The sequence below is a fragment of the Dipteris shenzhenensis genome, chromosome 23 (assembly GCF_047967505.1).
Source record: "Dipteris shenzhenensis isolate YYH24624 ecotype China chromosome 23, Dip_SZ_1.0, whole genome shotgun sequence".
NCBI lineage: Eukaryota > Viridiplantae > Streptophyta > Polypodiopsida > Gleicheniales > Dipteridaceae > Dipteris > Dipteris shenzhenensis.
In genome coordinates, this window is record NC_141618.1 from 44,152,040 (window position 1) to 44,166,388 (window position 14,349).

At 39.6% G+C, this 14,349-nt stretch overlaps 1 pseudogene; it reads left to right on the plus strand.

The window, feature by feature from the left end:
• The first annotated feature begins 12,667 nt into the window (after positions 1–12,667).
• LOC147887432 (uncharacterized) lies at positions 12,668–13,770 on the plus strand (annotated as a pseudogene).
• Positions 13,771–14,349: the final 579 nt, after the last annotated feature.

Below are 14,349 nucleotides of genomic sequence, written 5' to 3' on the forward strand. Positions count from 1 at the left end.
TATGGAGCTTATGCAAATGGATGTCAAGACAGCTTTCTTGCATGGGGATTTGCATGAGGACATCTACATGGTGCAGCCGGAAGGCTTTGAAGAAAAGGGCAAAGAGCATTTAGTTTGCAAGCTGAAAAAGAGTCTCTATGGTCTTAAGCAAGCACCTAGAGAATGGTATCAGAAGTTTGATGCTTTCATTCGGTCCCAGGGTTTTAGAAGGAGTGAAATTGATCACTGCCTCTACACTAAAAGGGCTAAGGATAGTAGCCTGATAATCCTGGCACTATATGTGGATGATATGCTATTGGCTAGCAAGAATACTTATGAGCTAGATGCATTAAAGGCCAAGTTGCATGAGGCCTTTGATATGAAGGATTTGGGACTTGCAGGTCATATTCTTGGTATGCGCATCACGCGTGATCGGAGTAGGAAACTCCTTTGGCTTTCACAAAAAGAGTATGTTACAAAAGTATTGCAGCGTTTCAATATGGAGGGGGGGAAGGCAGTGAGTACTCCATTGCCTCCATATGTGAAACTGAGTCATACAGATAGTCCCAAATCAGATGAGGAGAGGGCCATGATGGCCAAGGTTCCTTATGCATCAGCAGTTGGGAGTCTTATGTATGCTATGATAGCTACTAGACCAGACATTGCATTTGCAGTGGGAGTTGTTAGCCGGTATATGGCTAATCCAGGAAAGAGGCATTGGGAGGCAGTTAAGTGCATCATGAGGTACATGAAGGGTACCAAGGAGATGTGCATTTGCTTTGGTAAAGGAGACATGCGTGTACTTGGGTACACAGATTCAGACTATGCAGGGCATGTGGATAGTAGGAGATCCACTTCTGGTTATGTGTTCACCTTTGCAGGTGGTGCAGTGTCGTGGATGTCTCGCGCACAGAAGTGCGTTGCTTTGTCTACCACAGAGGCTGAGTATGTTGCAGCCACAGAGGGTTGCAAGGAGGCTATATGGCTTGATCGGCTAGTGGGAGATTTGGGGATTCATACAGGTGTACCGACATTGCATAGTGATTCCGTGAGTGCTATTCAGCTAGCACGGAATCCGGTCTTTCATGCAAAGACCAAACACATTGAGGTCAGGTACCATTTCATCAGGGAGGTACTTGAGGACAAGCGCATAGAGCTTGTCAAGGTTCATACAGATGATAACCCTGCAGATATGCTGACGAAGAGTCTACCTAGTCAGCGGTTTGAGTATTGTCGTGTATTGATGGGCATTGGATAGTATGCTCACTGGTTGTTCTCCCTTAAAGGCACATTGTCCTTTAAGTGGGAGGTTGTGGGGGTTAAAGGTCACTGTGCCTTAACCCCAGTTATGTACAATACTCAAACACATATATAAATGAATGAAAAAGAAGATTAGGGTGGTTCTGCACCCAGCAAAACTTGTGTGGCTCTCTGTCTCTCTCTCTCCTTCTTCCATTCTTGCTTCCGTTGAGAGCACTCTCAACTTCCACCCAGACAGGGCATCTATGTTAGATCAATGCCTAATAGTCTCTGGTGGGAGACCAGAGCAACACATGAACCATCTGCTGCCCATAGAAAAGAGCAGAGTGCTCCAATAAAATTTTCTTGTGCTCTTCATGTGCCATGATCACTTCAAAAAAAACCCTTGCTGCATAGTGAACTTTTTTGACATAGCAACCACCCAGGGTTCTAGTCAACTAGTTACTAACATCTGTAGCAACAGGCATACATCTTGGAAAAAAGATAATGATGGCATGCTTGGCATATTCTTTGACTAGATCAAAAATATTATCCACTTCCATCATGATGCCTGTGGTGGGAAGTGGATCTTTCCAACATTTTCTAGTATCTTCAAAACCTTTGTGCATCACCTCATATACAAGTTGAGCCTCTGCAGAGGCATGAAAGGGGTCATCCTAACCCATGACTTGCTTTTGCTTTTTGCTTTGGAATGGTCTTTCTTTTTAAATGTCTTTTCATATGGACAATCTACCATTGTTATAAAGAGGAGAAGAGGTAAAGAAACTGAAATATGTATAGAGTAAGTAAAGGAGAAAGAGTCTCACACACTATAGAAAAGTATAGGATAGGAACAAGAAATAGAAAGAAGATAGAAAAAGAGAATTACAGATATGAAAGGGAATAGAACCAAAAATGGAGAGAGGGTAGTCAAACGAGCAGCCAAGGAATAGAGAAAGGAAGGGCTTCCGTATGACCAAACCCAACTTGTAAAAGGATGTGATGGGAGACTTGAAGAAAATGCCAAGCTAGCAGCAGGATGCGACAGGAGCCTACAGAAATCAATGCAAAAAGGCATAACTATCAAGACTATTGTACGGAGGGTTGTACAACCTATATGGATAGCCATATGTTCTATACGGATGCAAGAATAGGGACGCGAACTATAGCAAAGAGGCATAACTACCAAGAACTTATGTATAGAGGGCTGTACAGCCTATACAGACAACTGCGATCACAAGCTGCAGTAGAGCTGGAAGGAGGGCCGAGGAGGAGAACAGGAGCATGCTCAGTTTGCCATGGTAGGGGTCACACACACACAACACACACTTTTTTTTAGGGGGTAATTCCATAGTCATAATATTATAGCTTCAATATTTTACAAAGAGATTCTCTAAAGAGTAGAATCTCATGCACATAAAAAACACAAGAAAATAATCTCCATGCAAGAGCTATGAGATCACCCTCCTGACAAGCATCATAAACAGATTGCCTCAAGGAGGCTTTGAAGAATTGATATGGCTGAGTAAACTATTTGTGTAGATACGTTATGTTCAGTCCACAAAGTCCAGAGAGCCCAATATCTAATCCAAAAAAGGAGCACAGAATATTGAGTTAGTGGAGCAGAACATTTATCACAACACACACACGCACGCACGCACGCACACACACACATGCGCATGCGTGCACACACACACACACACATTCTAAGATACAAACATGGACCTTAGTATGTGCATGTCCACAAACCTGAAGGTGGTGTCACTTGCTCAAGTACAAGCTTGGTATGTGTGTGCTTTTGCTCGACGTTGCCTCTGATAAGAGTTGCATGGCATTAGAGTGCCAATGCACAATACTACCAAGCAGCTCTTTGAAATGGGATGCACCCATGTTAGGGTACAGAAGCTCAACATCAGTTGTACAACAGGCATTAATAGAAACTGATATCACCCCATTCCCTAACAGTTGAAAGTGGCAAGAAGTATTTGGATCAACTGAAATAAGTTTCCCTTCTGCTACCTTCCATCCATCCTTTTGTAGAGTAACTTTGTAATCTGGTTCATATTGTGGCATGTCTATAAATGACAATACCCAAACCCATATAATGGTAATGTTTTAAATCAATCTCTCTCTCTCTCTCTCTCTCTCTCTCTCTCTCTCTCTCTCTCTCTCTCTCTCTCTCACACACACACACACATTCATTCTAAGAAGGTCGATTTGCAATCTTTAGTCCCATTGTTGTCATCACTACATATTCTCAATTTCTTATGTGTATGTGTGCGTGCACATATGTGTGTGTGTGAAGATCACATGGTCAAAGTTTTAAAATCGACCCAAGGTCAATTTGCAGTCTTTGGTTCCATTATTGTCTTCACTACATATTCTCAATTTTGAATGTGTGTGCGCGCTCATGCATATGAGGTGTGCATTGTCATCACCACATCCTTTGAGCTATGAAGTCGACCCAAAATCGATTTTGAATCAATGGTAAGTGTGTGTGTCTATGTTGGGGTGTGGGGGTTGTGTCCCTTCCTCAAATCTCTTCCATCATTGCAAATCGACCTTAGGTCGATTTGAAAACATAGAAAACCATTTCTACTCATTTTTGCTTCTTGACCTTTGATTAATTTGATCATGTGGATTTGATCAAGTAATCAGAAACCTACAACGGGTTAAATTAAAACAATGGACCTCAACTACATGCAACCAAAAATTTTAAAAAGTGATAATATGTGCACAGTCGAACTTAAAAAAAGGGGGGAAGATGGAAACTAAATTCAAAATGTAATGGAAACAAAAATTTTATGGGAGTGATAAAAATTTCTTAGGGTTCTATGGAGGAAATTTCTTGGGGTGGTTGTAACTTTAGAGGCCAAGGGGGTAAGGGGATTTTAGAGGACAAGTGTAAATAAATGCACATATGTATGTGTGAAGATCACATGGTCAAAGTTTTGAAACTGAGATTTGTAGTCTTTGGTTCCATTATTGTCTTCACCACATATTTTCAATTCTAAATGTGTGTACACACTTATCCATATGAGGTGTGCATTGTCATCACCACATCCTTTGAGCTATGAAGTCGACCCACAATCGATTTTGAATCAATGGCAAGTGTGTGTGTCTATGTTGGGGTGTGGGGGTTGTGTGCCTTCCTCAAATCTCTTCCATCATTGGCAAATTGACTTTAGGTCAATTTGAAAACATAGAAAACCATTTCTACTCATTTTTGCTTGACCTTTGATCAATTTTGTCATGTGGATTTGACTAATGTGTAATCAAAGACCTACTACGGGTTAAATTAAAACAACAGAGGTAAACTATGTGCAACCAAAAATTTAAAAAAGTGATAATATGTGCTCAGTTGAACTTAAAAAAAGAGGGGAAGATGGAAACTTAAATTCAAAGTGTAATGGAAACAAAAATTTTATGGGTGATAAAAATTTTACGGGGCGTGAAAATTTAAAAGGGGAAAAAAATATTGGGGGAGAAAATTTCTTGGGGTTTCTGGGGAGGAAATTTTTTGGGGTGGTTGTAATTTTAGAGGGAAAGGGGGCAAGAGATTTTAGAGGGCAAGGGTAAATAAATGCAATATTTTTGTTTTGATTTTAGTGAAGTTCTTTCAAAATTTTAGAGGGCAATGGGTAAGGGTAATTTTAGAGGGGAAGGGGGTAAAGAGCTATTTTTTAGAGGGCCGTTTTTTTAAAGTTGATTTTAGAGGACAATTTTTTAAATCCTTGCCCTAAGTTCCTAACCCTAGAATCTATCCCTATGCCGCCTCAAGCTCCCTCTCACACTCAAGCTCTCTCTCATGCTCTCTCTCTCTCTCTCTCTCTCTCTCAGGCTCTCCCTACACCTTTCTCCATCTCTCCCTCATGCTCTCCCTGGAGACTGGGGACCTGGAAGCTCAAAGAGACGTAGAGGCACTGCTGCTAAGCAATGAAAAAAATGAGGCACTTCTCAAAGGGATGGCATAAGCGAGGCACTACTCGAAGGGATGGAATAAGTGAGGCACTACTCAAGGCACTACTAAACTCAGTTTAGAGACCCCTACATAACTCAGGCTCTCCCTAAAAAACTCGATTCGGATGTGGAAGGTGGGAGGGATGGCACAATAGAGGCAAAATCTGAGCGATGGAATAAATGAGGACTTGAGCAACAAGACAACTTGAAATTGAAGATTTAGCAGTGTTCCAATATCCTCCAAGTAAGCTCTGTGTTCCTCTTGAGATGTCAAAGTCACATTTGAAATTCGAATTGTGAAAGTGAAGTTTGAAGTATGAACCTCTCTCTTCCTCACAAATTTGAAATATGGGATATGAAAGAGAAGTTTGAAATTTGAAAGTTAGGTTTGAAATATGAAAATGAAATTTGAATTTGAAATTTCAAAATAAATATTTGAATTTAAATTAAAGTTTGAAATGCAAATTCAAATTTTGAAACCTAAAACTTGTAAATCGACCTTAGTCGATTTAAGAATGTAAAAGTAAAGTTTGAAATATGAAAGTAAAATTAAAAAATGAAAAATTTAAGTTAAAATTGATGTTTGAAATCTATTTCCATAATTTTGAAAATTGAAACTTGCAAATCGACCTTGGGTCGATTTAAGAATGCAAGAAAAGCACATACATATATTGTAAGAGAATATGAAAGCTTTGAGATATGATGGAAGTCAGTGATCATTCGCACACACAAATAAAATCTAAGACATGAGATAGACACAAAACACATCCTCAAAAACAAATCTATTTTTAAGACTCACCTACAGAGCATGTAGGTATTGAACTTAATGGCAGGCTTTTCAAATCAACCTTGGGTCAATTTCATTGATAATCACTCCACACTGCAAATAGACCTTAGGTCTATTTAAGAAGTGCTAATATTTTGTGAGCACATCCTCAAAAGATTATTTTTAAGACTCACCTATAGAGCATGTAGGTGTTGAAGTTAGTGGCAGGCTTTTCAAATCAACCTTGGGTCGATTTCATTGATAATCACTCCACACTACAAATAGACCTTAGGACTATTTAAGAAGTGCTAATCTGTGGTGAACATATCCTAAAAAACAAATCTATTTTTAAGACTCACCTACAGAGCATGTAGGTGTTGAACTTAATGGCAGGCTTTTCAAATAGACCTTGGGTCAATTTCATTGATAATCACTCCACATTGCAAATAGACCTTAGGTCTATTTAAGAAGTGCTAGTCTTTGGTGAACACAATGGACAAGGTTTATAAATTGACCAAAGGTCGATTTGCACTCCATACATGGCTACCTACATGATCACACTCCAATACACACTCCAAATTGACGTATAGATATGTTCTACAACAAACTAAAATACACTTGAAATCGACCTTGGGTCGATTTTAGAATTGCTAGCATAGGGTGTTAAACAATGACTAGGCTATGAAAATTGACTTTAGGTCAATTTGATAATCACTCAAATGGCCAATATTTTGAAATCAACCTTGGCTTGACTTTTAGATCACTCAACTAGCCGATCTTTTCAAATCGACCTTGGGTCGATTTGATGTGATCTCTCACATATGCAAACAGAAGTATCACAATCACGCACTCTTCAAATCACCTTATGATAATTTGATGGTCGCATACACAACATATTCAAGACATGCTTAGAGTTTTGAAATCACAATTTTGCTGATCACTACCACATGAAAAATGAAGTAGCACACTCACACACACTTCAAAGATGCAATCACTCATACATGCAAACAAAAGTATCATAATCACACACTCTTCAAATCCACCTTGTGATGATTTGATGGTCCCTCAAAGATGCACAATATATTCAAGACATGCTTGGAGTTTTTAATCGACCTAGGGTCGATTTTGATGGCCGCTTAAAGATGCTTAATATATTCAAGACATGCTTGGAGTAACACACTCACACACACTTCAAATCCACCTTAGGTCAATTTGATGGTTACTTACATATATATTAATAGATCTAAAACATGCTTAGAGTTTTCAAATCGACCTAGGATTGATTTACACTTCATGAATGTTTGTTATCATTCACACATATATGGAAATGCATTGTAAGACGTCCAAATATGCAAAGACATTCATCAATCTTTGGAGAGTACTCTTTCTTTGGGGTAGCTTTTATGGTTTTGCATGATATTCACCCTATTGTGGCCTTCAATGATCACCATGGTCGATGGATGATCATATAATGCCTCATTCAAGGCCACATCTTTGAATTTGCATTAGTATATGCTCCTTAATCTTTCAAGAATCGAGCTTTGGTTTGGGATGCCATGCATAAATATCCCTAGCAGCATTATGCTTTTATCTGTGGTGATTTCAATAATGCCCCACAATTGGGAGATAATACCTCAGGCCACACTCACATGTTGGCTTCTAAAAAACAGGCATGGTTTGATTTTTTGCTTCAGTTGTCTCTCGTTGATCTCTGGAAGGAATTGTAGCCCATGCTTTGAGGCTATACCTTTCAGCATAATTCTCAATCTTCATATCAGGCACACTTGGACAAATGGTATCAGGTTGATCCGCAGCATTTTGATGCCTTCACTTGTCAGCTTTGGATACACCATGCTTTCATATACTTTGATCATGCTCCTCTTTGGCTGAGGCTCTCTTTGCATGACTTTCCACATGACAGATTGGCTTGCAATAGCCTTTTGATGATAAATAATGGCCACCTTGACCATGTGATTTTAAAGCCATGGTATTTGATGCCATTCAGCCACTTTCTCATCAGATGCACATTGATCTGGATTATGCATGGTAGGCTTTTGTTGCAAGAATGCAAGCTGTTATTTGGGATTATGGTAAACTTTACATGCAAGCCACACGAAAGACTGTGAAGCATGCTAAATACACTTGCCAAAGCTTGCCAGAGTTTGACAGACCTTAGTCATCTTTGGCCTTTATCTTCAGAAGAAAGCATGCTTATGTCAGGCTAAAATTTGTCTCCAATTAAATGATCAAAGAAAGCTTACTAAATGAGAGACCCGATCTAGGCAAAGGGCTTTTTTGGATAAAGGCTACTCTTCTAAGCAATTCTTTAAAGGTTTGCATTACAAAAGACAAGCTGCTAATATTTGTCGCATCCAAATGCCTCATGGTTTTTGGTCCTCATCTCGCTCAAAGCTTGCTGCTTTTTGTGTGCAACACTTTTCATCTCATTTTGGGCATGTGGACATTCTTTCTCCTAAGGTTGTGTCTGCCCACCAGCTTCTTTTGTAGCCCCATCCTCTCTGATGCTCAGGCTCTGAAATTGGAAATTCCTTTCATTGAAAGAGAATTGTCAGTGTGGTAGATGGAAATATTTCGGATGGGATGGTCTCATTGTGGAATTTTTTCTTGCTTTTTGGGATATCCTCAAGCAGACTTTCCTGCAAATGGTTAATTTAGCTTGGGAAAATCAGCAAATGCCTATGTCATGGAAAAAAGGACTTGTCAAGCTCCTTCTAAAAAAGTAGTTATGTGATTTTCTCACTAATTGGAGACCAATAATGTTCATGCCAATTATTTACAAGATCATAGCCAAAATGGTTGTTGATTGTATTAAAGGTTATTTGCATGATGGGCTGCATCCTTCGCAATATGGGTTTGTTCCCCATAGGCATATCATACATAATATTGCCAATGCTTATATTGGGACTGAATATGCCAAATACACACATCAGGATGTTATGCTCTTACAAGTGGATATTGCAAAAGCCTTTGATACAATTCAATGGGAATTCATCTGGCAAACAATGCGAGCTTTGGGGTTTGGAACAAAAATGCAGAAGATTATTTACTAGTTTTACAAGGATAGCAATGCATCTTGCATTCTTTCTAGATATCTCTTTGATGAGTGGACTCTTCGTTGTTTGGTCCATCAGGGATGTCCCCTTAGTGCTTTATTGTATGCCATTGCTACCCATTCTATGCTGCAATATATTGATCATCTTGTGGCTACAGGCTCCCTTCGTGGTTTGGAATTGGATACAAATTGCAGCATAGTTGCTCAAGCCTATGTTGATGATTCTTTCTTTACCCCAAAGAATGCACAAAATGATCTTTCTGCTTTGATGAAGGCTCTCTCTATTTATGGTTTAGCAGCTGGTTTTCATGTAAATTTTCAAATGTCCAAGCTGCTCCCATTGCATTCTAAAGATCGGCATAGTCTTTTGTGGCCTGGGAAAATCACTCCACCCACTTAGATTGTTTGTCATCTTGGTTACCCTTTGGGATGGGGTCTCACTCGTCGTCAACAAACGAATTGGGTGATGGTCAAGCTTCGAAAAAGGCTAGAATATTGGAAATTGGCAACCTGGCCTTTGCATGTTCAGCTTAGTACAGTCCATCCTTGTGGCATATACTCAATTTTACTTGCCTTGATCATGTTCACCAAGGTTGATCTTGTTTCTTTCATGTTTGCATGTTTGCCATTATGGAAATCTTTTGGCAGTATTAGACTGCTTTCAGTGTAGCAACTTTGTTCTCTTAAGATGCATGGTGTTTGAATATCATGAATATCCAGGTGCACATTCTTGCTCACAGGGGAAAAATGTTGCTATAATTTCTACAAGGTGATCATCCTTGGGCTCTTATGATTAGATATCTGGTTACACATATCAGTATTTTTGCATTTGGTCACTAGCAAATCAATTACTAGTATTTCTTATTTGGTTGCATCAATGGCACTTTTCCTAGTTGCCCTTTGGTCTCTTGATTGGAAGCACGTCCTCTCTCATCTGGAATGGAATGGTCGACAGTCTTTGCTCAAGGCAATTCTTTGCGAGCTGAAAGCATTCACTAGTCGATAGTTTTTCAGTCTTCACTGGCTTTACAAGAACCCTGTCGTTCCTATTTTGTTTCTTTTAAGGGCATCACTTCTGTTGTTGATGTTATTCAGGATGATGGCTCTATGCTACCTTTTTCTATGGTAGCTACACGATATGGCTTGGGCTCTGATTATCGTGCTTTGTGGCAACAAGTTGCTTATATACTTTCACCTTTTTTTTCGATTCCTCCTTTGGAACTTCAGGACAGGTTGGAGGGTTGGACTTTGACTTCACCAGGGTCCTTTTCTCGCCCTTTGAGGCTATCTCAGATTACGGTGCCTTCATTGTATAAAATCCTTTTGCCTCAACCTTGGGTTTTAGAGAAAGGCAATTCTATTTGGTGAATGCATCGCACATCCAAGTGGTGGAGAAAGAGATTAAAGCAGCTTTGGGCTTACAAAACTCCTCTTTGACAATAGGTTTTCTTCTGGCGAGTGCTTCTGGGCATTTTTCCATCTAGACAGATGTTGGCCCATAGACACATTGCTCCTGTTCATTGCCATAGATGCTTGAGTCCTCAGGAGACTGTACCTCATTTATTCTAGTTTTGTCCATGTTCTTGTGAGTTCATCGATCTTCTTCCCCAGTGCCTACAAGCGAGATTCCCAAATAGTGTTTTTGGGAAGTTTTTTTGGCTCTTAGTGTTTCATCTTTTCTTTGTTTGGGTTTGCTATTGGGCACTCTAGACTTTATGGACATACAGGAACTGGAAAGTCTTTGGTGACCCAATATATTCCTTGTTTGGTTCTTTTAAGCATTCTCTACAGCAATCCTTCTTTGATTGCTTGCAGATGCATTGCATAGATCATGATGTATATTTAGCATGCACTGAGATTTTCAATTGATCTACTTTTGTCTGCCTCATTTTGAGGTTGCTACTCTTGTAATATAATCAATCAAAAGTTTTCACTAAAGTGTGTGTGTGTGTGTGTGTGTGTGAGAGAGAGAGAGAGAGAGAGATTTAAAAAATTACCATTATATGAATTTGGGTATTGTCATTTATAAGCATCACACAATTTGAACCAAATTGCAAAGTTGCTCTACTAAATGATGGATTGAAGTAGCAGTTTAGTTTATCCAAATGGTTCTTGCCACTTTCAACCATTAGGGAATGGTGTGATATCAGTTTCTATTGATGTCTGCTGTACAATTTTTGATGTTGAACTTTCGTACCCTAACATGGGTGCATCCCATGTCAAAGAGGTGCTTGGTAGTATTGTGCATTAGCACTCTAATGCCATGCAACCCTTATCAGAGGCAACCTTGGGCAATAGCACACATATACCAAAGGTTGTACTTGAGCAAGTGACACCACCTTCAGGTTTGTGGGCTGGGCATGCATATACTTTCATTATAAAGGATTGGATTATGTATAAATTGTTTCTTATCACAAGCGGCTAGCTTCAATGGCTGATTTTTTTTACATTTCTCTAGTTTAAGGGCCTATGCAAGGACATGCTTATAACATGATACTAGAGGAAGGGCATATGCAAAATAGAGATGATGAGGTGGGGAGAAAAGTATTGTTGTGGTCACAGCATTTGGAAACAAAGTTAGGGGAGGGTCACATCATTCTTGTCCATCCATATGAAGCAATTGATTTTAAAGAGTTAGGGGATGATCACCTGGGGATAGCCCCTTCTCAAGTGTTTATGCAAGATGGTGCTAGTAATCGATCCATAGAGGATGTTCTTCAAGTGAAGTCACTAAAATGGCCAATTGAACAACTTACATTGGAGGATGGTAGTAGGTTGTTACTAAGAGAACCTTCTGAAAATGAGGACAATATTGCACATTTTTCCTCTTCTACTGACATGGGGCAAACATCAAATGTCCAAAAAAGAAATGACCATATAGGATGATAAATAAAGAAGGAAAATAATGAAAGGGGAACAAGGTTGGCCATGAAGACAACACAATAGGCTATCCAAAGGGTTGCAAGTATTGATTGTTGTAAGGAACATTATTGTCAAGTTACTGATCATCGAGAAATGGTTCTGAATGTGCGACAAGATTACTGGGATCAATGTTTTGCTGATCACGTGAATCACATTTACAACCTACAAACATCCAAGAGGGTTGAGGGCCATATGAGTGGATTGACGTTCTTCATAGGAAACATGAATGTTTGTTACAAGGCTTGGTACACAATACAAGGAATTCCAAAGACTACTTTCTATAGGTATAAGAAAAAATATGATCTTGGAGTGCAAAAAGCTATGCATGCAAATAAGGAGATAATACGAAATCAAATGAGGCATGTGGAGATTGGGAAAGCTGTGATTCACTGTTTGCTGAACATAATGTAGATAAAATGCCCCATAAAAGTTGTACAATGATGACAGGGGAACGTGAGACAGAAATGGTCATCCCGTCCATATACAAGCAAGTGGATATTTGGTGAGAATTCAACAAAACAATGGAGAGGTTTAAGTGCAAGCCTTTGTCAAGGTCAACATTCCGCAGATTATGGAAAACTGTATTCAAACAAGTTAGTCTATAAAAAACAAGTACATTCTCCAAGTGCGACATTTGCTCTAAATGTAAAATGAATCTAGAAAGAACGAAGATAGAAAGTGACAGGGAATGGATGCTACTAAGGAGACGAGCACACAGTTTATAGAAAATGTCTTGCAGAAGCCTATATTATGCATGGAGGTTTTCTTCAGAGTTGGAGCCGAAGCAAAATCTTTGCATCATTCATGAGAAGATGGATCAAATGGAGACTTGTATACCAAAGCTACAACCTATACCAAATCATTGAATCGTATCATGCAACTTCCTGTGGCCTTAACAAGTATGCTCACTCATGGACATGGGCAATTGGCATATGGAAACTTCTCTTTACAATATTGGAAGAGTGACCCAAATTTCACCATTGGTTCATTGTCACTATGTTTGCAAAACCTTGAGAGGTTGGACAAGCACATGTATGATGATCTTTCAAACAAGCACGGTAGTAGACGGCAAGATTTATTCTTTGCATTGATGTCAAGAGATGCATTAGATTGCCACATGCATAAAGATGGACTTTCAAAAGGAGAACTAAATAAATATGACATTGAGGCTACAACAAGTTCAAGGATAAATTCATCCAGTAGAGAGTACAAGCAGCTTCCACAAGTACTACTCTTACAGGCAGACAACTATGGTTCTGAGAATAAAAATAGATACTTGTTTGCATTCTTGTCCTTCCTGGTTGCACATGGAGTCTTTCAAATGATCCAACTAGGGTTCTTGATGGTGGGGCATACACATGAGGACATTGATGCATTGTTTAGTAGATTCTTGGAGAAACTAAGAACGAGTTGTACTCTCACATTTCCTCATCTAATGTGATCCTTCAACGACTGCCAAAATTACCATCCATCTCCATTTGTAATTCAAGAGTTTCCTAATTTCAAAACATTTGTAAAGGGGTACTTGTGCGAAGGAAAAGAGGCTTTAGTGGGATATTCAAAACCATTGCAGTTTCTGTTTTTCATGCATGATGGTGATCCAGTGTTTCAATATATGATGCATCCAAAATCAGGTCAATGGAAGCCATTAGAAGATATTCAATTATGGAAATGTGATGCAGAAGGTAGAGCAATGCTACCATCCAAAATTCCCAATGCTGTTCCTATACGAACATATTTGAATGATAAAGATGTTATAATTTTGGGAATTAAGAAGCATGTGGAATATTGGCGATCTCACCTTGGTAACAACATAGGAGGGGATTCATAATCGACGTGGATATCACCTGTCATTCAATATTGGGACACATTGATTTCTTGCATAGTTCAGGGGCAACTCTTTTGTTTTATGGGTCCAGACAAGATCTGGCAAGGACACCATGAGCACCAATGAGTAGTCCAACACTGGAGGGGATGAGGGTTCAGTGCCTCAACTGCCACCATCACCCCCACCAAAAAATCCCACGGGCACTTCCATGTCTGCCATGATAGCCATGTTGTAGGCAGGTTATGATGCAGATGCAGCAATGACAATAGTCAGAGGCTCTCTTCACCCACATGACCCAGCTTCAGGAGATGCGGGAACTTGGAAGATTGTGAGCAGGCCGCCAGAGAGTGTAAAAGGCTAGCTCGGGAGGAAAAAGAAGAACGTGATCAGGATGCTTGAGAAGCAAAAAAAGAATGTGATCGAGAAGCTTGAGAAGCCGAAAGAGCAGCTCGGGAAGCAAAAGATGAGCCTGATCAAGAGGCTTGGGAAGTTAAGGAACTCCGGGACCACGAGGCTCATGAGGCCAAGGAGCTTTGAGAATGTACCGCTCGAGAAGAGATGGAAGGATGGGATCAACAACTT